Here is a 24,982-nt window from a genome sequence, read left to right on the forward strand (position 1 = left end):
CAGGGACCAGTCCACCTGGGCTCAGAATGCAGTGAGTCCGCGGATAAAATTTTCATAAAACTGAGGGTGGATGCCTTCTGAAGGATGCTCACTCTGTAGACTACTAATATGAAGTCACTGGACAACAATATATATGGGAATATCTGGTTAATAATTTTAGAGATAGCGGTTTTTTTGAAATTTGAAAGATGACCTTTTATTTAAACCTATCTGCAACAGTCCTGTTCTCTTTCTCTTTCTACTTTTTTCAGTCTTTGTATTTTTTTCTCTCTTCTTTCAACTCTTGATTTTGTCTTTTTTTCCTTCCAGAGTTATAGAGATGATGGAAGGGAGATATATCCTGACGAAAGAGAGGGTCATAATAAGAGACTATACAATGTATTTTGATTTGTGTTTGGATCACATTGTATATTTTCATGTATTTATTTTGAAAAGTTGGAAAGTTGAATTTTTAATTATTTTTCTCACTTTTTCCCTAATGAAAATCAGTAACATACTTAGAATCAATGTTAAAAATGTTTCTGGGGCTTCCCTGGTGGCGCAGTGGTTGAGAGTCCACCTGCCGATGCAGAGGGACACGGGTTCGTGCCCTTGTCCGGGAGGATCTCACATGCTGCAGAGTGGCTAGGCCCGTGAGCCATGGCCGCTGAGCCTGTGCATCTGGAGCCTGTGCTCCGCAACGGGAGAGGCCACAACAGTGAGAGGCCCGCGTACCGCAACAACAAAAATGTTTGTTTCTGGATTAATCTAGTTTTATACATTAATGATCTCTGCTTCTTAATTTTAAGGATTTTGGGTTTTTTTTTTTTTTTTTTTTTTTGGTCTTAAAGTAAGGATAAAGAAGTTGGCTTATCAAGTAGGCAGAGGACTGGATGCAAGGTACGAAGCCAAAATGGGATGTGAGCTGGGGAACCAGGAAAGAAAAGATTTAGGTTTAGTGATTGGAAAAATAGGAGGTAGCCTGGAGGAACTCAAGAGCATTTGCCAGCATCTCTTCCCATATTGGAGAGAGTTGCATTCATTCAGAGGTCCTAGAACAGGCTGGAAACCATGGTTTTCAAATCCCTTTTACTTACAAAACTCTTTTATTAACAGAACTCTTGAACAGATTCTATTATGTTAAATAGATGAAAATGATCATAGTGAGGTAGAGCTCTACTTTCTTGGCCTCATATAAAAGTAGTCTCAGAGTGAACATCTGTCTTTGCAGAGCACAACATGAAAATCACTGTGTTAGTGATTTTCAGCCTTGCATTCTGATTTTGTTTCAGAAAGCAAAGTCAGTATGACTAATTTTGGTTGTCACTCAGTGAGTTCTTTACTCATGTGAGATTGAACAATGGAGGCATTCCTTGAGGGACACCACACGTGGGGCATCCTTGGGCAGTCTGGAAACGTACCTGAGTCAAGGGGGCAGTGTGTGTTCTCCTGGAGGTACATAAGGGCTGATAGAAGAGGATCTCAGGCAAAGAGAAATGTCTAACCACATAGCCTTCCTTCCTCAAGACAATCGCTAAGGCTCACAGTGTTTTCTGAGGCAGAGCTCCCTAGCTCTTCCCATAGTCTGAGATGTGCTTCCTCCAGCCCTTGGGAGGATTGCTTCTTCTTGTTCTTCAAGTGTTAGATCACTGGTCACCTGCTCAAAATGGCCTTTCCTGACTGCTCTGTCTCCTTTAGGCCCTCTTCTTACAGTCATGTTAATCATCTCCATCGCAACACCCTGTGCATTTTTTTTTAAGGGACTCTAGGAAGAGTTGTAGCTTGCTTAGTTTTAGTCTTCCTCACTAGAATATAATTTCTGTGAGAGCAGGGACCATATCTCTCTTATTCCCCCTTGTAACCTCAGTATGTGGTGGTTACAATACCTGGTACATAGTAGACATTCAATAAATATTTGTTGAATGAATATTTTATATGAGAGGAATAAAACATAACAGAGACCACTAGAGGACTCATTGGGGTCATTTCTTTTAGGCAATTTCCCAGAACAGTGAAGTATTAATTTTCTGAATATTTTTATTACAGAAAATTGTGAAGTTTTGTGTATCAGAGAATTAGTCAATGCTTGTAAAGTGAGTGTATTTATAGATTTCTAATCAGTCATCCATGGTAAAGGAGATACAAAGTATTAGGAAAAATAAGAAACAGGATAATACATATTTTCTCTCTTCCTTTGTTGTTATAACCAAGTCACATTAAAATTAATGACATTCATTTATCCTAGAGGTAGTGCCATTTTGCACTCCTCATTTTCTGGCACGGTACTTGATAATACTTGAGAGTAAATGTTTCCCTTCTGAATGCTGTTACTTGGGTCCCTACCAGTCTCCTGTGGATCCCTGCAAGGTGAATGTGGAGATCCTGATGAGGGGGACACAATGCTGCACAGAGAGGATATAGAGGGCCACGATAGTCACCCATCAGTACACAGTTGTTGGAGCTAAGAAAAGTGGTTTTTATAGGCATAGGACACTTAAAAGAGATAAGGAGAGTTGACCCTTCTTGTTTAGGCATACTTTGAGGCAGTGGAATTTGTTCATATTTCATTTCGAGCTTGGAAGACTTATGAGAACTAGACATAATTATGACCAGGTGAGTTAGTAATGTTGGAAGGAGGATGGGAAAAGAAACTAACAGTTATGGACTGCCTGCTGGGTTCTGTGATAAGTACCTTTATGCCCATTACCTTCTAGAAATTCCAGATGGAGGAGGCTCGTCTCTAACAGCTGACACCTGAACCTCAGATTCCTGGCAAAGAGGTATAGATTGGGGAAAATGTTCATCTGTTATCATCACACCATAGTAATAAATGTTGTCAATGTTTGACTTTTCCTACGAACCAAAATATAGGAGTTAGAGTTTTGCTTAGCAGGATTTTGGTATGAACTCTTAATTAACATTTCACTTATGTGCTTTTCCCCATTATTGTCAAGAGGGTTGAGGAAATGATGAGTCATGACAGCAAACCATATCTGAATATGAGTCTACTTTTTTCTCACCTGATACGTGCTACAAGTCTTTATTGCTTCAATTTCAATTTATTAGACAGCTGTTGTTAAAGTAGGCATGGATTTTTACTTTTGTAAATGAGTGCTTTGAGAAGTTTAGTCTGTTGGGTATTGAAAGCAATTAAATAGTGTGTATGTGTTTTAAATTATACCCATGTGATGATTAAGTGATACTTGAATGTGTGAGTTTTTGATTTACAATGACAGAATTCAGATTACAGAATTCAGAAAATGTAATCCAGAATGCAGGTTTGTAAAAATCAATCTCTAATAGCAAAATAAACAAGGATAATATAAATGTAACATTGTATCTGATTGAATGGCTATTGAACCTTGGCATTTGAATTTACTTATTTAATATGGAAGTACTCAATATTTGACTGTCCCATGCTTTCTCCATGTTTCCATTCCCCCCCATCCCTTTTAAAAATTTCTGCAAACTCCCAGGTTGTTATATGGCCTATGTGAGTGTTTAAAACTGAACCAAATTTGCTTTTTTATTTTTGAAAATGCTATGACACCTCTTGAGCCCTTGAGTCCCCCATCCCTGTTATGTGGCTGGAGATACACTGAGGAGTCCCAGAACCCTCATGTTGTCAGTTTTGCAGGCCCTAGTGTGGCTGGAAGCTTAATGAGCCCTTCTATCACCTTGGTCGGTTGGCTTAGTACTCTGATCCAGAAAGGTGCTCCTGCCTTTCATCCGTGCATCATGTCATTGGAAAGGAAGGCATCCCTTTCACCATAAAACCCTCCTTTCCATACTCATTTCACCCCAGAAAGATATTAAGGTACAGAGGTCTAGAATAGTACTGTTCTTAGAATCATTTATTGAGTTAAAATAACCCCCTAATTTTCTTGCCTTACCAACCAGGACACATTCTGTTCAGAAGGAGCCCTCAGTCCATGCTGCTGCCCACACAAGACACCTAGGCTTATTTTTCTAAATCCTAGGCTGTTATGAATAACACAGAGTAGAAAAATGAACCACATCACTTTCTGCTTTAATGTAGAACTTGGTTCATCCTAAAACTGTCTTGGACTCTAATTTCTTGCCTACTGGAACTTCTTTGCAGGCTTCTTTTCCCCTGACACGTAGTCTTTCCTCAGAGTGGGAAGTGGGTAGGATAGATTCTTTCACTCTGACCCAGCTCTGCTCAGAACTGTGTTGGGACTGTAAATCTGTGATTCAGCAGAACAGGTTCAAATGAATAATCCATTAGGTTTAGGCTTTTCTATTGATTTTAAAAAGCCTATTCTGCTTCTTTTAGATCCTGAGAATGTGAACAAGTAATTATATTCAATGCTGCATAAGATTGCTTGTACATGTTTTTAAATGAACCATTATGACACAAATTACCTTGAAAATGTAATATTACCAGGTCAGATGTTAGTATCCTTTTGGAGTCTGTAATCAATTACATGTTCAGATTATGCACTGAGTAAAGGTCATTCCTACTCACTAATTCTGCCAGATATACCGTCAGGTGGGAGAGCTGCTTCAGAATGCAGTTTAGTTTAAGGACAGGACATCCTCTTACAAACCTATCTCTGAGGGGGGAGCTATTTGTATTAACATATTTATTCATGAATTTTCCAGAGCATAGGGAGAATGATTGTAGTTTCCCTTCTTAAGAATGCATGAATCTAACTTTATTAGTTGTTATATGCTTCTTGATTTTTAGTTGGAAAAGCTCAGAGGGCCTTGATTTTTCGCTCTCAAGAAATGGGCCCTTGGCTAATCTGCCAAAGGCAATCTTAGCCACCTTTGGGGTGTCTGAAGAAGCCTTGTAAGGTCAGGACACCAATTCTCACCAGGGTGCCCCCGTTCAGGTATCATCTCCACTCGCACTGATGGAATTTTATTTATAGCTTTTGTAAATTAAGGTATTTGTGAAAGTTAATTTGGATGAGGAAGTCATTATCCAAGGGAGAAACACAGATGGGGGAAATAATAACAGAAGCAAAGATCTGGTTTAAGTTTGAGATGGTTTAGAATGAAAGCAGATGCACAGATATATCAATAGATTAGGATTATAGGTGATATTTGATGGTAGAGAATAAAGCTGAGGTATTGCCTCAGGGAGTCTTATCTCAAAGAGTTAGGCTTGGGCTTCCCTGGTGGCGCAGTGGTTGAGAGCCCGCCTGCCAATGCAGGGGACACGGGTTCGTGCCCCGGTCCGGGAAGATCCCACATGCCGCGGAGCGGCTGGGCCTGTGAGCCATGGCCGCTGAGCCTGCGCGTCCGGAGCCTGTGCTCCGCAATGGGAGAGGCCACAACAGTGAGAGGCCCGCGTACCGCAAAAAAAAAAAAAAAAAAAAGAGTTAGGCTTGGCTTGAGTGGGGAGTCCTCCCTGGTAGCCCTGAGAGAAGGGAACTAACATTTAGGCACTTATATGCACCAGGTGCCTCTGTATACATCATCTCCTTTGAATAGATGATGGGCCTCACACTGCCAGGGAACAGTTCCACAGAGAGGAGCACACTAGTGGAGACTTGGACAGAAGATAAGCAGGGTTAAAGGAACAAATTTCTCCAAGAGCTGTGCATAGATTGAAAGCTTCAGACACAGCTATGACGTCAATGGTGTAATGACCACAGAGAAGACATCAGGCCCAGAAAGAGGTGACACAAAGTTAGAGACAAAAGCTGCAGAATCAAAGGAATAGTTGAAATAGGAAAATGCTGGACTCTAGAGCTACAGCATGCACCTTATTGTGATTATTTTTAATCGTTTGTACCCCTAAGATGAGCAGTTACCAGACTTACTGAGATTTCTCTAGCCTTCAGGGTGACTTATACTCCACCGTTCCTGAGTTCTTATTTAGGACAACACTATGTTGTATGTATTTGTCCATTTAGGAGTAACTAGGGGTAGAGGCTAAAGAAAAGCCAGTGAGAACTCTCTAATTCTTCCTTCTTCCTTTCTGAAGGTCTTTAAAAGCCAAGGAAATGAGGGACTTAGGCTTTCACCATGGCCAGGGGGACTCCAAGGTGGCTGGAAAATCACAGTTCTTGCCTGGCTAGTGTTGGCTTCCTTAAGCTGTAGTCATGAGGATGAATTTCCCCACATTCAGGTATCTAGGAGCTTTCTGTGATCTTCTAAGACAAGTAACATGTACGTCTGTGCCTCTTGGTCTCTGTAGATATATATACCTAAAAGAACTAATTTTCAGAGCTTGCCTTTAATGTAAATGGAGTTTGTGGCCGACTATAGCACCAATTCAAAGGATTCCAAGTAGGTTTTTCTTCCTCAGAACATCTTCTAAACCAACCTGCTTTCAGTTTCGGAAATTTCTGCATTAGAGGAATGGGTTAAAGTGAGGTCTCTTTAGTTACATATTTAAGTCCCCTTTTGTAGGAGTTAGTAACTGCATTAGCAAGTTGATAATAGTTTTGTACCAAATATTGTAGCATTTCTCAGCCACTTTTTCTATCATGACACCTATGACTAGTTGTGTTCACATGTACTTCCCTCTCTCATTGATGCAGTCAGTGTTGTGTATGATGCCCAACTGTATCTCTACTGTTTTCCTTCCTATTATGAAAGCATCTCAGAATGCAAAGAATGAGAGTGACATAATTATTAGAATAACCTAGAATCTGGTCAAGTTGTATAAGAATAAAAGTATCACTAATTCTCCAAGTTGGATGTGAGTAAAAAAAATTAGTTCAGACATGCCTCTTCTGATTGTGACTGTGTTAATTTGCTAGGTCTGCCATCAACTGATTGGTTTAAACAACAGAAACCTATTGTCTCAGTTCTGGAGGCAAGGAAGTCTGAAATCAAGGTGTTCTTCTTTCCAGGCATGTCTGGCTCTGTGTCCAAATTTCTCCTTTTTAGGAGGATACAAGTCATATTATATCAGTATCCATCCTAATGACTTCAACTTAACTTGATCATCTGTGAAGACCTTATTACCAAATAAGGTTACATTCACAGGTACTGATGATTAAGACTTTAACATTTTGAGGAGGATACAATTAAACCCATAACAGTGTCATTCCATTGTATGGTGGCATTGATGGTGAAAATCTAATGAATGGATTTATGAGGTGGATCATGGTCCTTCGGAAATTAATAAAAACATAAAAACATAGACAGGTTTTTCTGGTGTGAGATGGAGAAATTAAAGATAGAGGACAGAAACTGCCAGAGGCATAACTGGCCCAGATTGAAAGGCCTTAAACTGCCAGCAAAAAGTAATTGGTGACGAAGACTGTGGGAAGTGTTGCCATAACTAGGAGAACTACCTTAGGGTAGTTGCAAGGACACTAAATACAAACTTAGCCTTCTTTTTGTAGAAGACAGCTCCTACAGGTAAGTGTGGGAAGGATAAGGTTACTAGAGTAAATTTTGGAGTAGCTGTTTTGCATCTCTGCTCCTGAGAGTTTCATAGTATTAAATTTTTATATCACCATCTTACTGTTATAATAAAAGCATTAATCACATCATTAATAAAACTAGTATTTTATCCCAAACCTGGGATATTGGTATATATTGGTATATATTAAGATTGGTATTTCTATTGGTATATATTAAGATTGTACAATTGGTATACATTTGTATATATTATATATTGGTATATTGGTATATATTAAGATTGGTATATATAAAGATTTCTATTGGTATATATTAGGATATATTAAGATTGTACAATTGCACAGCACATATACTGTGCACTGACATCTATTTTGAAGGTAGTCTGGGAAATGGGAAGTTATTTGATGGTATTTTGGAAATACATAGTGATGCCTGCTTGTAATGTCATGAAGCAACTGTGCGCATATTTCCCCAACTTGATCATGTTGGTATCGTGAAATTGTTCAAGATGGGAGAATTTATACTATGGAAATTGGCAAGTGCTGTAAATTATAGCTTCAACTTTGTTTTGAAAGCTGGTTATTAAACATTCACTAGAACACCACCAGATATAAACTGCATTTTAAACAAATTAATATACTCTGGTTTTAGGGGCACTTACAAGAAAAACTTTTTCCTGCTGAACAAAAGTAGCTGTTTCTTGATACCATGCATTAGAATAGTGTGAAGATGAACAATAGGGCCAGTTTAGGAAACAGATGAAATGAATTTGAACTGCAATCTAGTAATGGCTTCTAAAGCTCTTGAGCAAATTGCCGAGGTAATTCTGGTATGTGAAATGCATTCATTAAGAAGAGTTAAAATTCAAACTTCCTGCTTCCCTGACACAGGATAATTAATAGGAGGGCTAGAAGGATCATCATTTCCACGGAAAACCCTGGAAATCAGAGAGTTCCAAGCTGTCATTAGTGGAGTTTTCAGGATTAAAAAGTAAAAAAAAAAAAGACTAATTAAACTTATTTGTTAATTCAACCTGTACATTTTATGGGTATTTGGATAATACGCACTAATGTGAAGAAAAATGAGCTTAGGAACTTAGAACCTTCTTCAGGTTGATTTGCCTTTTCCTACCTGGAATTACCAGAGAAGAACAAAGATGTCACCTTTCTGAATAAGTCTGCAGTGCATCTCAAGCTTTAATGTGTTTATAGATCATCTGGGAACCTTGTTAAAAAATTTAGATTTTCATTCAACAACTCTGGGGTGGGGCCTCAGCTGCTGGTCCCCAGAGCACACTCTGAGTAGCAAGGAGCTAGAAATCTTTCAGAGGACATGAGTGTGGAGATGCCCCTGACTGGGTGTGATCCTCCCTCTCTCCCACCTTGCCCTCAGCAGCAATAAGCAACACATGATTTGAAGGTTTTCCTTTTATTCTATTCTGCTACACTTTCTTTTAATTTAGATTTATTTACTGGCTGATGGTAACAGTGTTCTCCCTTAGAAATTCCTCTGAGGTCACCGCTTCTTAACATTTAAACCTGTTCTATTTTTTTTTTCTGCCTAAGTCTTGAGACTAACTGGGATCTCTGTAATTCCACACAGCTTCCAGTAGAGGTCATTACCTCGTTACAGAAATATTTTCTTTCTTTTTTTTTTCCTAAGAGATAGTTCAGTGGCTGGGATGAATTTGCCTTCTCTGGGAAGGAGTCAGCCTAAGGGACCAGTTATCTCCAAGGCCACTGGTTTGCACATAATATCCCCTCCATGCAAAAGTGGGAGTGTCAAAGATGGGCAAACTTTTCCAATCCCCTGGGAAAAATGAAGGAAACAACTGAAGCATGGCAAAGGGCTACAAAATTTAAATGCAGTGTATTAGTTTTCTAGGGCTGCCATAACAAAGTTCCACAGCTGGTGACTTAAACAACAGAAATTTATTTTCTCACAGTTCTAGAGGCTGGAAGTCCTCAATTAAGACATTGGCAGGGTTGATTTCTTCTAAGGGAAGGATGTGTTCCAGGCCTCTCTCTGACTTATTAGATGGCTATTTTCTCCCTGTTGTCTTCATATCATCTTCCCTCTGTATGTGTCCATGTCCACACTTCCTTTTCTTATAAGGATATCAGTCATGTTGGATTAGGGCTCACCCCAATGAACTCATATCAATTCAATTACCTCTTTAAGGACTCTTAATAAATACAATTAGTGCTCACTTTGGCAGCACATATACTAAAATTGGAATGATACAGAGAAGATTAGCATGGTCCCTGTGCAGGGATGACATGCAAATTCGTGAAGCATTCCACATTTTTTGTTTTTACTATTGTGGTGCTGATGTACCTCCTGGTTGTTTCAATATTTTTGTATTCTTTCTAAAATATCTGTTAGTTTCCTAGCCTAATTTTTTACTTTGTTATTGCTTTTTTTTTCCCACCCACGCAGCTTGGGGGATCTTGGTTCACGAACAGGGGGTCAGGCGAAGGAAGCTCCTGTGGTGGGAGCTCCGAGTCTGAACCACTGAACTAATAGAGAAACTCAGACCTCTGGAAATATTCACTGGAGTGAGGTCTCATGGAGGTCCTTGTCTCAGCACCAAGACCCAGCTCTACCCAACAGCCTACAAACTCCAGTGTTGGAAGCCTCAGGCCAAACAACCAGTAAGACAGGAACACAATCCCACTCATAAATATAATAAAAAAATGAGATGGCAAAAAAATATGTCACAGATGAAGGACCAAGGTAAAAACCTACAAGACCAAATAAATGAAGAGGAAACAGGCAATCAACCTGAAAAAGAATTCAGAGTAATGATAGTAAAGATGATCCAGAATCTCAGAAATAGAATGGAGGCATGGATTGAGAAAATACAGGAAATGTTTAACAAAGATCTAGGAGAACTAAAGAATAAACAAACACAAATGAACAACACAATAACTGAAATGAAAAATACACTAGAAGGAATCAATAACAGAATAACTGAGGCAGAAGAACAAATAAGTGAGCTGGAAGACAAAATGGTGGAAATAACTGCCAAGCAGCAGAATAAAGAAAAAACAAGGGGGCTTCCCTGGTGGTGCAGTGGTTGAGAGTTCGCCTGCCGATGCAGGGGACGCAAGTTCGTGCCCCAGTCCGGGAAGATCCCACATGCCGCTAAGCGGCTGGGCCCGTGAGCCATGGCCACTGAGCCTGCGCATCCGGAGCCTGTGCTCCGCAATGGGAGAGGCCACAACAGTGAGAGGCCTGCATACCGCAAAAAAAAATAAAAAGAAAAAACAAGGAAAGGAATTGAAGACAATCTCATAGACCTCTGGGACAACACCAAATGCACCAATATTTGGATTATAGGGGTACCAGGAGAAGAAGAGGAAAAAGTAAGGGTCTGAGAAAACATTTGAAGTGATCATAGTTGAAAACTTCCCTAACATGGGAAAGGAAATACTCACCCAAATCCAGGAAGTGCAGAGTCCCATACAGGATAAACCCAAGGAGAAACACACTGAGACATATTAATCAAACTATATAAAGTTAAGTACAAAGAAAAATATTAAAAGCATCAAGGGAAAAGCAACAAATAACATACCAGGGAATCCCCCTAAGGTTATCAACTGATTTTTCAGCAGAAACTCTGCAGGCCAGAAGGGAGTGGCAGGATATACCTAAAGTGATGAAAGAGAAAAACCCACAACCAAGATTACACTACCCAGCAAGGATCTCATTCAGATTCGATGAAGAAATCAAAAACTTTTCAGACAAGCAGAAGCTGAGAGAATTTAGCACCACCAAACCAGCTTTACAACAAATGCTAAAGAAACTTCTCTAAGTGGGAAGCACAAGAGAAAAAAATGACCCACAAAAACAAATCCAAAACAATTAAGAAAATGATAATAGGAACATACATATCGATAATAACCTTGATTATAAATGGATTCAATGCCCCAACCAAAAGAAAAGACTGACTGAATAGATACAAAAACAAGGCCCATATATATGCTGTCTACAAGAGACCCACTTCAGACCTAGGGACACATACAGACTGAAAGTGAAGGAATGGAAAAATATATTCCATGCAAATGGAAATCAAAAGAAAGCTGCAGTAGCAATACTAATATCAGATAAAATAGACTTTAAAATAAAGACTGTTACAACAGATAAGGAGGAACACTACATAATGATCAAAGGATCAACCCAAGAAGAAGATATAACAATTATAAATGTTTATGCACCCAACATAGGAACACCTCAGTACATAAGGCAAATGCTAACAACCATGAAAGGAGAAATCAATAATAACACAATAATAGTAGGGGACATTAACACCCCATTACACCAATGGACAGATCTTCCGAACAGAAAATAAACAAGGAAACACAAGCTTTAAATGACACAATAGACCAGATAGATTTAATCGATATTTATATAACATTCCACCTGAAAGTGGCAGAATACACTTTCTCCTCAAGTGCACATGGAACATTCTCCAGGATAGATCACATCTTGGGTCACAAATCAAGCCTCGGTAAATTTAAGAAAATTGAAATCATATCAAGCATCTTTTCCGACCGCAAAGCTATGAGATTAGAAATAAATTACAGGGGAAAAAATGTAAAAAACACAAACAGATTGAGACTAAACAATATGCTACTAAATAACCAAGAGATCACTGAAGAAATCAAAGAGGAAATCAAAAAATACATAGAAACAAATGACAACGAAAAAACGACCACCCAAAGTCTATGGGACGCGGCAAAAGCAGTTCTAAGAGGGAAGTTTATAGCAATTCAATCTCACCTCAAGAAAAAAGAAAAATCTCAAATAAACAGTCTACCCCTACACCTAAATCAACTAGAGAAAGAAGATCAAAGAAAACCCAAAGTCAGTAGAAGGAAAGAAATAAAGATTAGAGCAGAAATAAAATAGGAATGAAGAAAACAATAGCAAAGATCAATAAAACTAAAAGCTGGTTCTTTGAGAAGATAAACAGAATTGATAAACCCTTAGCCAGACTCATCAAGAAAAAAGGGAGAGTACTCAAATCAATAAAATTAAAAATGAAAAATCACAACTGACACTGCAGAAATACAAAGGATTGCAAACAACTATATGCCAATAAAATGGACAACCATGAAGAAATGGACAAATTCTTGGAAAGGTACAATTTTCCAAGACTGAACCAGGAAGAATTAGAAAATATGAATAGACCCATCACAAGGCATGAAATTGAAACCATAATTTAAAATCTTCCAACAAACAAAAGTCCAGGACCAGATAGATGGCTTCACAGGTGAATTCTATGAAACATTTAGAGAAGAGATAACACTGACCCTTATCAAACTTTTCCAAAAAATTGCAGAGGGAGAAACACTCCCGAATTCTTTCTATGAAGCCACCATCACCCTGATACCAAAAGCAGAAAAAGATATCACAAAAACAGAAAATTACAGACCAATATGACTGATGAATATAGATGCAGAAATCCTGAACAAAATACTAGCAAACAGAAACCAACAGCACATTAAAAGGATCATCCGGGCTTCCCTGGTGGCGCAGTGGTTGAGAATCTGCCTGCTAATGCAGGGGACACAGGTTCGAGCCCTGGTCTGGGAGGATCCCATATGCCGCGGAGCAACTGGGCCCGTGAGCCACAACTACTGAGCCTGTGCATCTGGAGCCTGTGCTCTGCAACAAGAGAGGCCGCGACAGAGAGAGGCCTGCGCACCGCGATGAAGAGTGGCCCCCGCTTGCCACAATTAGAGAAAGCCCTCGCACAGAAACGAAGACCCAACACAGCAAAAATAAATAAATTAATTAATAAACTCCTACCCCCAACATCTTCTTAAAAAAAAATAAAAATAAATAAAAGGATCATCCACCATGATCAAGTGAGATTTATCACAGGGATGTATGGATTCTTCAGTATATGCAAATCAATCAATGTGATACATGACATTAATAAATTAAGGAATAAATCAATAAATTAAGGAATAAAAACATGATCATCTCAATAGATGCAGAAAAAGCTTTAACAAAGCTCAACACTTGTTTATGATAAAAACTCTCCAGAAAATGGGCATAGAGGGAACCTACCTCAACATAATAAAGGCCATATATGACAAACCCACAGGAAGTATTATACTCAATGGTGAAAAAATTAAAGCATTTCCAATAAGATCAGGAACAAGACAAGGATGTCTTATTAAAAACTTGTTAAAAAACTTGTTATTTAACATAGTTTTGGAGGTCCTATCCATGGCAATCAGAGAAGAAAAAGAAATAAAAGTAATACAAATTGGAAAAGAAGAAGTAAAACTGTCACTCTTTGCAGATGACATGATACTATACATAGAAAATCCTAAAGATGTCTCCAGAAAACTACTAGAACTAATCAATGAATATGGTAAGGTTGCAGGATACAAAATTAATGCAGAGAAATCTCCAGCATTCCTATACACCAACAATGAAAAATCAGAAAGAGAAATTAAGGAAACACTCCCATTTACCACTGCAACAAAAAGAATAAAATACCTAGGAATAAACCTAAGTCTTTCTCCCTCTACCTAAAGAGGTGAAAGACTTGTGCTCAGAACACTATAAAACGTTAATGAAAGAAATCAAAGATGACATAAACAGATGGAGAAATATACCATGTTCTTGGATTGGAAGAATCAATATTGTGAAAATGACTATACCACCCAAAGCAAACTATAGATTCAGTGCAATCCCTATCTAACTACCACTGGCATTCTTCACAGAATTAAAACAAAAAATTTTACAATTTGTATGGAAACACAAAAGACACTGAATAGCCAAAGCAATCTTGAGAAAGAAAAATGGAGTTGGAGGAATCAGGCTCCCTGACTTCAAATTATACCACAGAGCTACAGTAATCAAGACAGTATGGTACTGGCACGAAAACAGAAATATAGATCAGTAGTACAGGATAGAATGCCCAGAGATAAACCCATGCACATATGGGCACCTAATTTATGACAAAGGAGGCAAGAACATACAAAGGAGAAAAGACAGCCTCTTCAATAAGTGGAGCTGGGAAAACTGGACAGCTACATGGGAAAGAATGAAATTAGAACACTCCCTAACATCATACACAAAAATAAACTCCAAATGGATTGAAGACTTAAATGGAAGACCAGAACTATAAAACTCTTAGAGGAAAACATAGGAAAAACAGTCTTTAACATCAACCACAGCAAGATCTTTTTTGACCTACCTCCTAGAATAATGGAAATAAAAACAAAAATAAACAAATGGGACCCAATTAAACTTAAAAGCTTTTGCACCGCAATGGAAACCATAAACGACAAAAAGACAACCCTCAGAATGGGAGAAAATATTTACAAATGAAACAACAAAGGATTAATATCCAAGATATACAAACAGCTCATGGACCTCAATATCAAAAAAAAAAAAAAACCAGACAATACAGTTGGGTGGAAGACCTAAATAGACATTTCTCCAAAGAAGACATACAGATGGCCAGGAGGCACATGAAAAAATGCTCAACATCACTAATTATTAGAGAAATGGAAATGAAAGCTACAATGAGGTTTCACCTCACACCAGTCAGAATGGCCATCATCAAAAAATCTAGAAAAATTAAATGCTGGAAAGGGTGTGGTTAAAAAGGGAACCCTTCTGCACTGTTGGTGGGAATGTAAATTGATACAATCACCATGGAAAACAGAATGGAGATTCTTTAAAAAACTAAAAATAGAACTGCCATATCACCCAGCAATCCCACTACTGGGCATATACACTGAGAAAACCATAATTCAAAAAGAGACATGTACCACAATGTTCATTGCAGCACTATTTCCAATAGCCAGGGCATGGAACCAACCTAAATGTCCATCAACAGATGAATGGATAAAGAAGATGTGTCACATATATACAAGTGAATATTACTCAGCCATAAAAAGAAATGAAATTGAGTTATTTGTAGTGGGGTGGATGGACGTAGAGTCTGTCATACAGAGTGAAGTAAGTCAGAAAGAGAAAAACAAATACCGTGGGGCTTCCCTGGTGGCGCAGTGGTTGAGAGCCCGCCTGCTGATGCAGGGGACACGGGTTCGTGCCCCGGTCTGGGAAGATCCCACATGCCGCAGAGCAACTGGGCCCGTGAGCCATGGCCGCTGGGCCCGCGCGTCTGGAGCCTGTGCTCTGCAACGGGAGAGGCCACAACAGTGAGAGGCCCACATACAGGAAAAACAAAAAAACCCCAAAAAACCAAATACCGTATGCTAACACATATGTATGGAACCTAAAAAAAAATAAAATTGGTACTGATGAACCTAGTTGCAGAGCAGAAATAAAGATGTAGTCATAGAGAATGGACTTGAGGACACAGGGTGGGAAGGGGAAGCTGGGGCGAAGTGAAAGTAGCATCGACATATATACACTACCGAATGTAAAATAGTTAGCTAGTGGGAAGAAGCCGCATAACGCAAGATCAGCTTGGTGCTTTGTGATGACCTAGAGGGGTGAGATAGGGAGGGTGGTGGGAGGCTCAAGAGGGAGGGAATATGGGGACAATACGTATGCATATGGCTGATTCACTTTGTTGTACAACAGAAACTAACCAGTATTGTGAAGCAATTATACTCCAATAAACATCTATTAAAGAAATAGAACAGTATGGTGATGGTGTAATGATAGACATATAGATCAGTGGAATGCAATTGTGGAATTATTTCCAGAAATAAACTCATGCATTTATGACCAATAAATACATTAAATAAATAAATACATACATACATACATACATACAATTAAATTCTGAGGTATGGGGGTATTAGGACTTCAACAGATGAATTTTTGATGGGACCCAATTTAGCTCATAACATGCAATAAATAGATAAACTGTCTTAAGAGAACAGGACTTCATTGAAAAATAGAGCTATGTCTACAGCTATATTTTGTCTGGAAAATTCAAATCAAAAGTTTATTTTCCCTCCATTACTTGAATATGTCTTGAAGATTGAATTAAAATAAAAATCAGTTGCAGTTGTCTTAATTAATTGTTCATTTTTTGTAGATGTTACATTTTGACGGCTGATCTAGGAGTAGATCATAGGGGAGGAGAACTCCGAAGCAGGAGACAGAATGCAAATCTTCCAGTTACATTATGCAGACCAGAGACATTCTCCTAAATTATGTCCCACCACTATTTCTATCATCATTTCTTTGTTTCAGGTCTGTTGAGTTTCCTTCTTCTTCTTGACATCTTTCCAGAGATCACATGAACTAAAAGTAAAGTCTCTGTTCTTTGAATTCATTAATTCATTCCAAAGACATACTCCAAAGCGCCCACTATATTTGTCATACCCTGGGCCCATAAACTTGAATGTCAGTACCTTCTCCCTAGTAACTTACTATAATAGAGTAGAAATGTTTGTAAGAGATGTGTGGCCAAGTGCCATTGCAGGATAGTTCGGGAGGGAGAGTAATTTTAAGGAGGAATCAGTAGACTTTGATATGTCCTTAATTTGGCATTTATTCATATGCCTTAGCAACCCTCTTCTTACCCACCCAAGAATTGTTATTTTTGTGTTTCTCAGAAGGCAGTACACATTGTAGGTGCTCAATGAATGCTTGTAGAAGAATGAATAAAATCAGGTGTTATAATTCTCTTATCAGGAATAAATGTTAAGGTACTGTTCTGCAAGGTGGGCTTACTTGGGTGATCTGCCCATTCTGGGCACCAGCCCTTGTCCATCAGGGTCCACATGGGCCACATAACTATAAATCCTACTCCCAGAGGGGCTTCATCAGAACAACAAAAAGATATGTTGTAAATGACTGAACACGAGTTACAGACTTAGAACTTTATAGAATTTAGCTATTTTGAAGATGCAACAACTAAAATGTTATAGACTGGGGTTTTGAGATTAGCATTTTACTTTCTCCTTTCTAAGGAAGTAATGAAAACCTTGGTCAGCTCTGGCTGAGAGAATTGTATCCGTCTTGATCTCCTTCAGCTTTTCAGGTTTATTACATTAGTTCTCTTGTAAGTATTCTGCCTTGTTCTGTCCTATGCCTTTTGTTGTCAAGATGGTCACTTCTTCACAGTGGAGCCCTTTTTAATTAAAATAAAGATTCTAAATTTGCTTTGGGTCCATTTTACGTGCAGAGACTTCATTAATTACACGAGGAAGAGGTTTTCTAATGCTAGATGTTAATCTAGGAGCCTTTGAAAAATTAATTTGAAAAGGTTTTTCTTCCTTATTGTGCAGTTTTGTGTGAATTTCTTTCCTCTTGAGTATTCTGATGGCTGTATCTTTTTTTTTTTTTAATCCAAATTGCTTTAGAGGATGAGGAGCCTGCTGATTTGATTGCAAATGAAATATAAGCCTCACAGCCAAGAACCATTAATACCATAACATTCTATCTGGTTTTAGCCACTAGGGAAAATTACTATTTAACAAAATGTTGAAATAAATAAATAGTAATTTATGACACCAGTGTTCTCTGTTGTTGGAAACCTCACCTTTAAAAGTAGTTATCACGGGCTTCCCTGGTGGCGCAGTGGTTGAGAATCCGCCTGCCGATGCAGGAGACACGGGTTCGTGCCCTGGTCCGGGAGGATCCCACGTGCCGCGGAGCGGCTGGGCCCGTGAGCCATGGCCGCTGAGCCTGCGCGTCCGCAGCCTGTGCTCCGCAATGGGAGAGGCCACAACAGTGAGAGGCCCGCATACCGCAAAAAAAAAAAAAAAAAAAAAAAAAAAGTACAAAAGTAGTTATCACATCTTGGAGGGAGACTCATGAAAAGAAAAAGAGTTTGAGGGGATTTCTCCAGTGGTGCTCTCCTGCTAGACTCTTTTTCCCCCTTATTAACCCACTCCTACTGAAGCAAATACACTTGGTCTCCCACTTTGTTTTTTCCCAATTTGTTTTTGTATAAATACTCTTGGCTTTGAGGTAACATGAAGGAGTGAATGCTAGGTCTGAGGGTCCAGAACATAAGCAGACATGAAAGCCTCATCACCAGAACATCAAAGGCTAACACAGAAAGTGCTAAAACAGAAATCATCAAGTTGTTCCCAACTACCCTTTCTTGTGAGATATTTAGCATCCTGTTCAATATTTGGACACTTGGACTATTCCACAGGCTCCTCAAATCTAAAGTAGAAGTGAGTTAGAGGTAGAAACCTAGATGTGGTCCTTTAGTTGTCTGAACAAGGACATTGTCCCAGTAGATTCTCTCTTGACATGGTTTGTGCTTGGGATCATTATGTCCTATCAGTATTTCTATTTTTTAGTTATTTATTTTTTGAACTGGTTAAAGATTTAGATCAAAATGGGGACACTGTGTAGAAGCTATTCATGAGGTTTACTTGCCAGTTTATTACAAATTGCATCCCTCTCCCCCGGGAGAACACACTCTCTGTTTCCTTTGATCTCGTTTATAAGGCATGACAGTATATATTAACAGAGGGCAAGAATAGATCATTGGGTTTAAGTGTTAATGATCATCTAATAATAAGATGTTATAGGATTATATTAGAATTGCAAAAGTGGTCTATTTATTAAGAGTGGCAGGCTATCAAATTATAAGCCTCAGAGGACACAGGAATAATTATAATCTTCCAGAAATGCAGAAAGTTAAACTCTTGAAAGTCAATTTTATTATTTTGCTATAAACTATGGCCAAAGAAGGTTAACTCTGAAAATGTCTGCTATGTGAAAAAATAAATTTTATTAGCATTTAAATGAGACCTCATCTTCTAACACTTTCAGGTAGTTTTTAGAAGAATTCCACCTTTTTGATATGTTCGTTATGCATAAGGATGTTAAGGTCTTATTGATAGCATAGAAACTAATATGCTTTTAAAATGTTTAATTCAGTGTTATAAAATGATTATTAGCTGCAAGTATAGTACATTCTCTAATAGCTCATTAAAAAACATGTTATGGAATATATCGGTTAAAAAAGCTTTATATACAGTCTGTGATGACTTGAAAGAAGAGGCAGTGTGAGCAATAACCCTAACACAAGATCTCAAAGTGGGAATTCACATTTCATCTGGAACCTTGACTCACTGCTTATAGAACTTCTTCTACAAACCACTTCCCTGATAATAGCAGCTAACTTATTTGGATGTTCTTTGAGCCCCAGTTGAGTGACCTTCATCTGGTGTATTGTCTTCCATTATCTCCAGCCTCACTCAGCCTCCCATTTGGAGTATCTTCATTTTTCTTTCTTGGCTTCTTTATCAGAGCACCTAATTTTAGCTCCTACCCTGTTTCTTGTCTTTATTTCTAAAAAAATTTTGAGGAGTTTTCTATGCTAATTAGTTTAATTTATTTGTAATTTTTCAACTCATTGCATCTTGGCATCAATTCCTACCATTTTACCAAAACCATTCTTAATTGCTGGATTTGGCAGTAGTTATTTTCCTGTCATTGTCTTATTCTTTCTAATTTCTTTTTTTAACAAATTTTATTTTATATTGGAGTATATTTGATTAACAATGTTGTGTTAGTTTCAGGTGTATAGCAAAGTGATTCAGTTATACATATATGTATCTATTCTCTTTCAAATTCTTTTCCCATTTAGGTTGATACATATATTTTGGATGTTGGCTTTGAAAATAAAGTACTAGGTCTGTAGACCAGCTTGGTGGAGCAGGATGTCATCCCCAAATAGTGACATCTGCATCTGTGAATATTGGGGGGATTCAAAGACTCTGACACATTCACCCTAACAACTCTAGCCAAGCCCTGCATTGGTTCCTCAAGGTGGTCAAAAAATATAACTTATTTACTAATCGTGTCCTCTCTTTTATGAAAGTGGGATTCTGTAATTACTAAACACTGTTAAAGTGCAGTAATTATATTTCATTATACCAACAGGGGGAAAATAAGCATTGACTATTATCCTCAGAGTCTAACTTCACATTTTTTGAAACCTAGAGCATCAGTGTGGGGCTACATAATGCTAACTTGGCTTCTCTCTGATCCCTACAAGGACCATACAGAGTAAAAGAGACTGCAGTTAATGGTGCCCTAGGAGTAGGAACTGGAGAGCTTAAGAAAAGTCCTATACAGGGTATACAAATAAGTACATTGATGCAGTTTGACATGAATAAACAGCTTGAAAGCCCAGGAAAATTTTAAAAAGATCTAGAGAAACAACTCGTCATGGTAAACATGGCCTCAGCCTACATTTCCATGATTAATATAGCAGAGTAAGTTAAAGAATGCCTTTGGAAGGTCACCTCGGTTTCTTGTTAGTTAAAATCAAGACATACAATTTATCCATTGTAATAGGGCACAGTATCCTTGCTATAAAATTCTATCTAGGGATAAGCAGGAAGCTTCTTCATGACTAAAAAGTTATATCTAAATAAGTAGAGAGGTAGAAATCTTAATACCTGAATTATACAGATGAAGTTGGTCTACCTTTCCTGCCCACCAATAGGACTTTGTGTCTCCCTAGAGATATAAACCATAGACCTGGAAGCTCTTTAATTCTGTTACCTGATCTACCTATGATGATGGTCCAGGAGGCACTACAATAAACACTGAATTAATCAGGTTCAGAGAAAGTTATTTTTACCTTAAATATATAAAAAACACAGATGACTGAAAAGATAGACTCATTTTCAGGACCCCAGGAGTATTCTCATGCCTTGAAACCTAATGAAATTTACCTTGCTGGGTCTGAGATGTTCTTGGGAACTGCAACACCTTTATTCCTTCCCAACTGGAATGGGAATATCTATTCTATACCTGTCCCACCATTGTATTTTGAGAGCAAATAACTAGTTTGTTAGTTTCACAGGCCCACAGATGGGGAAGAATTTTACCCCAATTTGGAGCATAACCCAAGTCTCATTATACTTGGTTTAGAAGATGAGTTTGGGGACTTTTTGTGTTAATGACATTTAGATGAGATTTTTGGATTTAGAGTTGATTCCAGAATGGGTTAAGTCTTCTGAGGAGGTTGGAAAGGGGTGAATTTTGTACTTGGGAAGGTTATGAGTTTTGGGAGACCAGGGGCAGACTATTACGGGTTGAATTATGGTCCCAAAAAGGTATGTTGAAATCCTAAGGCATGGTACTTGTGAATGTGACCTTATTTGAAAATAGAGTCTTTGCTGGATTATCCAATGACTGATTTCCTTATAAGGAGAGAGAGCTTTGGGGGCACACAGAGACATAGAGGAGACACAGGGAAAAAGACCATGTGAAGGCAGAGGCAGATACTGGAGTTATGCTGCCACAAGACAGGAAATGCCAAGGATTGCCAGCAACTATCAGAAGCTAGAAGAGTCAAGGAGGGCATCTTCTTTAGGGCCTTCAGAGAGAATGTGGTCTTATCAACACATTCATTTCAGACTTCTAGTCCTAGAACCACTAGAGAATACATTTCTGTTGTTTTAAGTCACTTGGCCTGTGGTAACTTGTTATGGCAGTCCTAAGAAAGTAATACAAGGTAGGGTTCTATTTATATGAAGTCCTAGAAAATATAAACAAATCTATAGTGACAGAAATTAGACGAGTGGCTGGCTGGAAATATGGGGGGGTGTATGTTGGAGACAGGAGGAAGGAGGAAACTTTTACAAAGGGACATGAGAAAATTTTGGGAGTGATGGATATATTAATTATCTTGATTGTGGCAATGGTTTCATGGGTATATAAATATATCGAAACAGCATAATGTGCACTTCAAATATGTGCAGTTTATTGTATGTCAATTATACCTCAATAAAGCTGTTAAAAAAGTCATTTCTGGGGAGTAGAATTGGGTTTGGAATGGAATTACGTGAGGGCTGTTGAAAGAATAGCAACATATAATATATTTTCCTTTTATCAATGTTGCAGTTTCTTTTTTTCTGAGAAAAAGAAAGAGAAAACATTGTACCTGATTAAATTCTTGGAAATTAGCTCTTAAGTGGATTTAAATGAATTAGCATTCATCTCCCATGGACACTTTTGCCATTGTCCACTTACAGCACCTTTATCCTAACATTTTGCTTTGGTTGGGTTCTATTCTCCCTTTATCAAGCTCAGTAATTGGAAGTCCATTGATAATTGCAGTCATATTATTTGTCTCATTTTCTGTGAAAAACATTTTCCAATGTGCTGTTATAGTCTTAGGTATAATTCAGTTAGTAGAGACTTTGTTCTAACCAATGCCTCCTTCATGACAGCTGTTTTACTCTGTTGGGGCAGATGAAACTAACTAGCTTTCTATTAAGGTAAGGTAAGAGGTGGGAATAAATATCTATTTTTTTCTTGATCCAGATCTGATAGTGCTGGCTCATGGATATACATTAATGGTCTTTGCAAATGATCTTGTGTGATTTGAAGATTTACGATTGGTGAAACATGAGGGAACAAAAGGGAATTATAGCTTTGTAGTATTTTACATGGTTGGACAATTTCTTCTTCTTAAAACCTTTAATGACAAAAGTCTCCTTTAGTTCTCCTCTGATTTCCTTGGCTTTTCATTTTTAATTCCTTTTTGTGCTCCTCTGTTTATTTTTGTTTTTCTTTTAAACATACCTCTGTACTTACTATTTGGATGACCGCCTCTAAATGAATGACTGCAAGCACTACACTTACTGTTACCACTCACAGTTCTGCTGAGCTTTACACTTGTACACACAGCTGCCTAAAGGGTAGTTCTATGTCCCACCTCCAGATAGTGAGACTTACCTGTTTCCCCCAGTGTCTACTCAATAAAGCTAAACATCTTCACTATTTCTGCTTCTCCTCCCTTCACAGGAAATTCTTTACAAGTCTTTTACTTTTTTTAAATGTAATTTTTATTTTATATTGGGATATAGTTGATTTACAATGTTGTGTTAGTTTCAAGTGTATAACAAAGTGGTTCACTTATACATATACATATATCCATCCTTTTTCAGATTTTTTTCCCATATACATTATTACAGAATATTGAGTAGAGTTCCCTCTGCTATAAAATAGGTCCTTGTTGATTATCGATGTTATATATAGTAATGTGTATATGATAAATAAGGAGTTTGGGATTAACATATCTTTTACTTTGTTTTACTTCAATATCTCTTACATCGCTCCCTTCCTTTCCAAACCTCCCAATTCCTCTCTATTTGAGTTACACACTAGATTGTAGACCATGACCTATATTTTAATTTTTCTCTTACATATTCCATAGAAATATCTTTTCAAAATGGACAGAGAATCTGCTTGAAATCCTTTAATATTCTCCAAAATAGTCCCCCCAAGGTTCAGAGTTCTTGGTTTAACCAGTAAGATAAAGCCCCTAATCACAAGTCTAGCCATATTTCTATGTTTACTATACATTTTATAAATACTACATTTATCATTTTATCAGGTAAGATAATTCTCTTATTTTACTAGCTTGTTATGTTTGTTTGTTCGGGTTTTTTCTTTTTTGGGCTGATGTGCTGAATTGTTTATCATAAAGGGGTAATGAATTTTAAGTGATTTCCCATCATTATTGATAAGATTCTATTGTTTTCTCCTTTAATCCATTAATGTAATAAATTAAATTAATTGGATTTTTTTAAAGTTAACCAACTTTGCATTCCTGCGTAAAAAAAATTTTGCCTATGGTTTACTATATTTTTTACATAATTCAGGATTTGGCTTGTCTATGATTTTGAATGTGTGTTCCTGAGTGAGGTTAGTCTATTGTTTTCTTTTCCCATATTGTATTTGCTTGGTTTTGGTATCTAGTTACACTAACTTCATAAAAATTTCAGGAGCTGGCCCTCTTTTTTTAAATAAAACTCTGGACAAGTTTTGTAAATTGGAATTACCTGTTCCTTGATAGTTTCATGGAACTTACCTATTGGACTGTTTGTGTCTTCTTTGTGAAGACATGTTTTTAACTTCTTACTCAAATTATGTAATGTTTATGTAAATAGTAGGGGTCTTCTTGAGCCAGTTTTTAAAAGTTATATATATTTTTGGAATTTGACATCTCATCTCTGTTTTCATGTTTACTGGTCTATTATATCAATAGACTTCTTACTTTAAAATTTTTGCTTTGTAATCTACCCTCTGTTATTCCAAATATTGTTAATTTGTGCCTTCTATTTTTTTTTTCTTGGTAACTCTTACCAGAGTTTTGTCTGTTTTACCAGTCATTTTAGAATATTAATATCTAACTTTTAAAAAGTCTCTGTTTTATATTGTTTTATAATATTATTTTATATTTCATTAATATTAATTTTGTTTTTATCTTTATGTCCTTCTATACGCTTTGGATTTATTCTTGTTCTTAGCTTTGTGAGCTTGATTTATTCATATTTATTTTTATAACTACATGCTTGGTTTTATTTTTGTATCCTATTTTTTAATTTCTACTTGTCTCACTTTATCTTGGATCCTGTTTTCCGCCTTTCTAGCTTTCTTTTGGATTGATTTTCTTTGCATTCTATTTATTCTCCTTTACAGGTTTGCAATTTATACATTATATTTCTATGCTATAATTTTCTACACAGAAACCACTATCTATCAACTTTAAAAGTTCAAAGCTATAAAATAATATTAGAAATGAAACAGGGGATAGGACTCATAGATTCATATATAATAAGAAAACAATGAAAATCACTTAATGGCAGTAGATTAAGAACATAATAAAATAGGAAATATTCTAAAAATATAGTTTATAAAACCTGAGTTT

At 37.4% G+C, this 24,982-nt stretch overlaps 1 non-coding gene and 1 pseudogene across 1 annotated transcript; both read left to right on the forward strand.

The window, feature by feature from the left end:
• LOC131755673 (small ribosomal subunit protein eS12-like) overlaps positions 1-24,982 on the forward strand; it is an 85,854-nt pseudogene that overhangs the window by 25,698 nt on the left and 35,174 nt on the right.
• Positions 9,532-9,638, forward strand: LOC131756434 (U6 spliceosomal RNA). Its single transcript, XR_009335618.1, has one exon. It is a non-coding gene; the product is annotated as a U6 spliceosomal RNA (small nuclear RNA).

Source organism: Kogia breviceps, chromosome 4 (assembly GCF_026419965.1).
Source record: "Kogia breviceps isolate mKogBre1 chromosome 4, mKogBre1 haplotype 1, whole genome shotgun sequence".
Lineage (NCBI taxonomy): Eukaryota > Metazoa > Chordata > Mammalia > Artiodactyla > Physeteridae > Kogia > Kogia breviceps.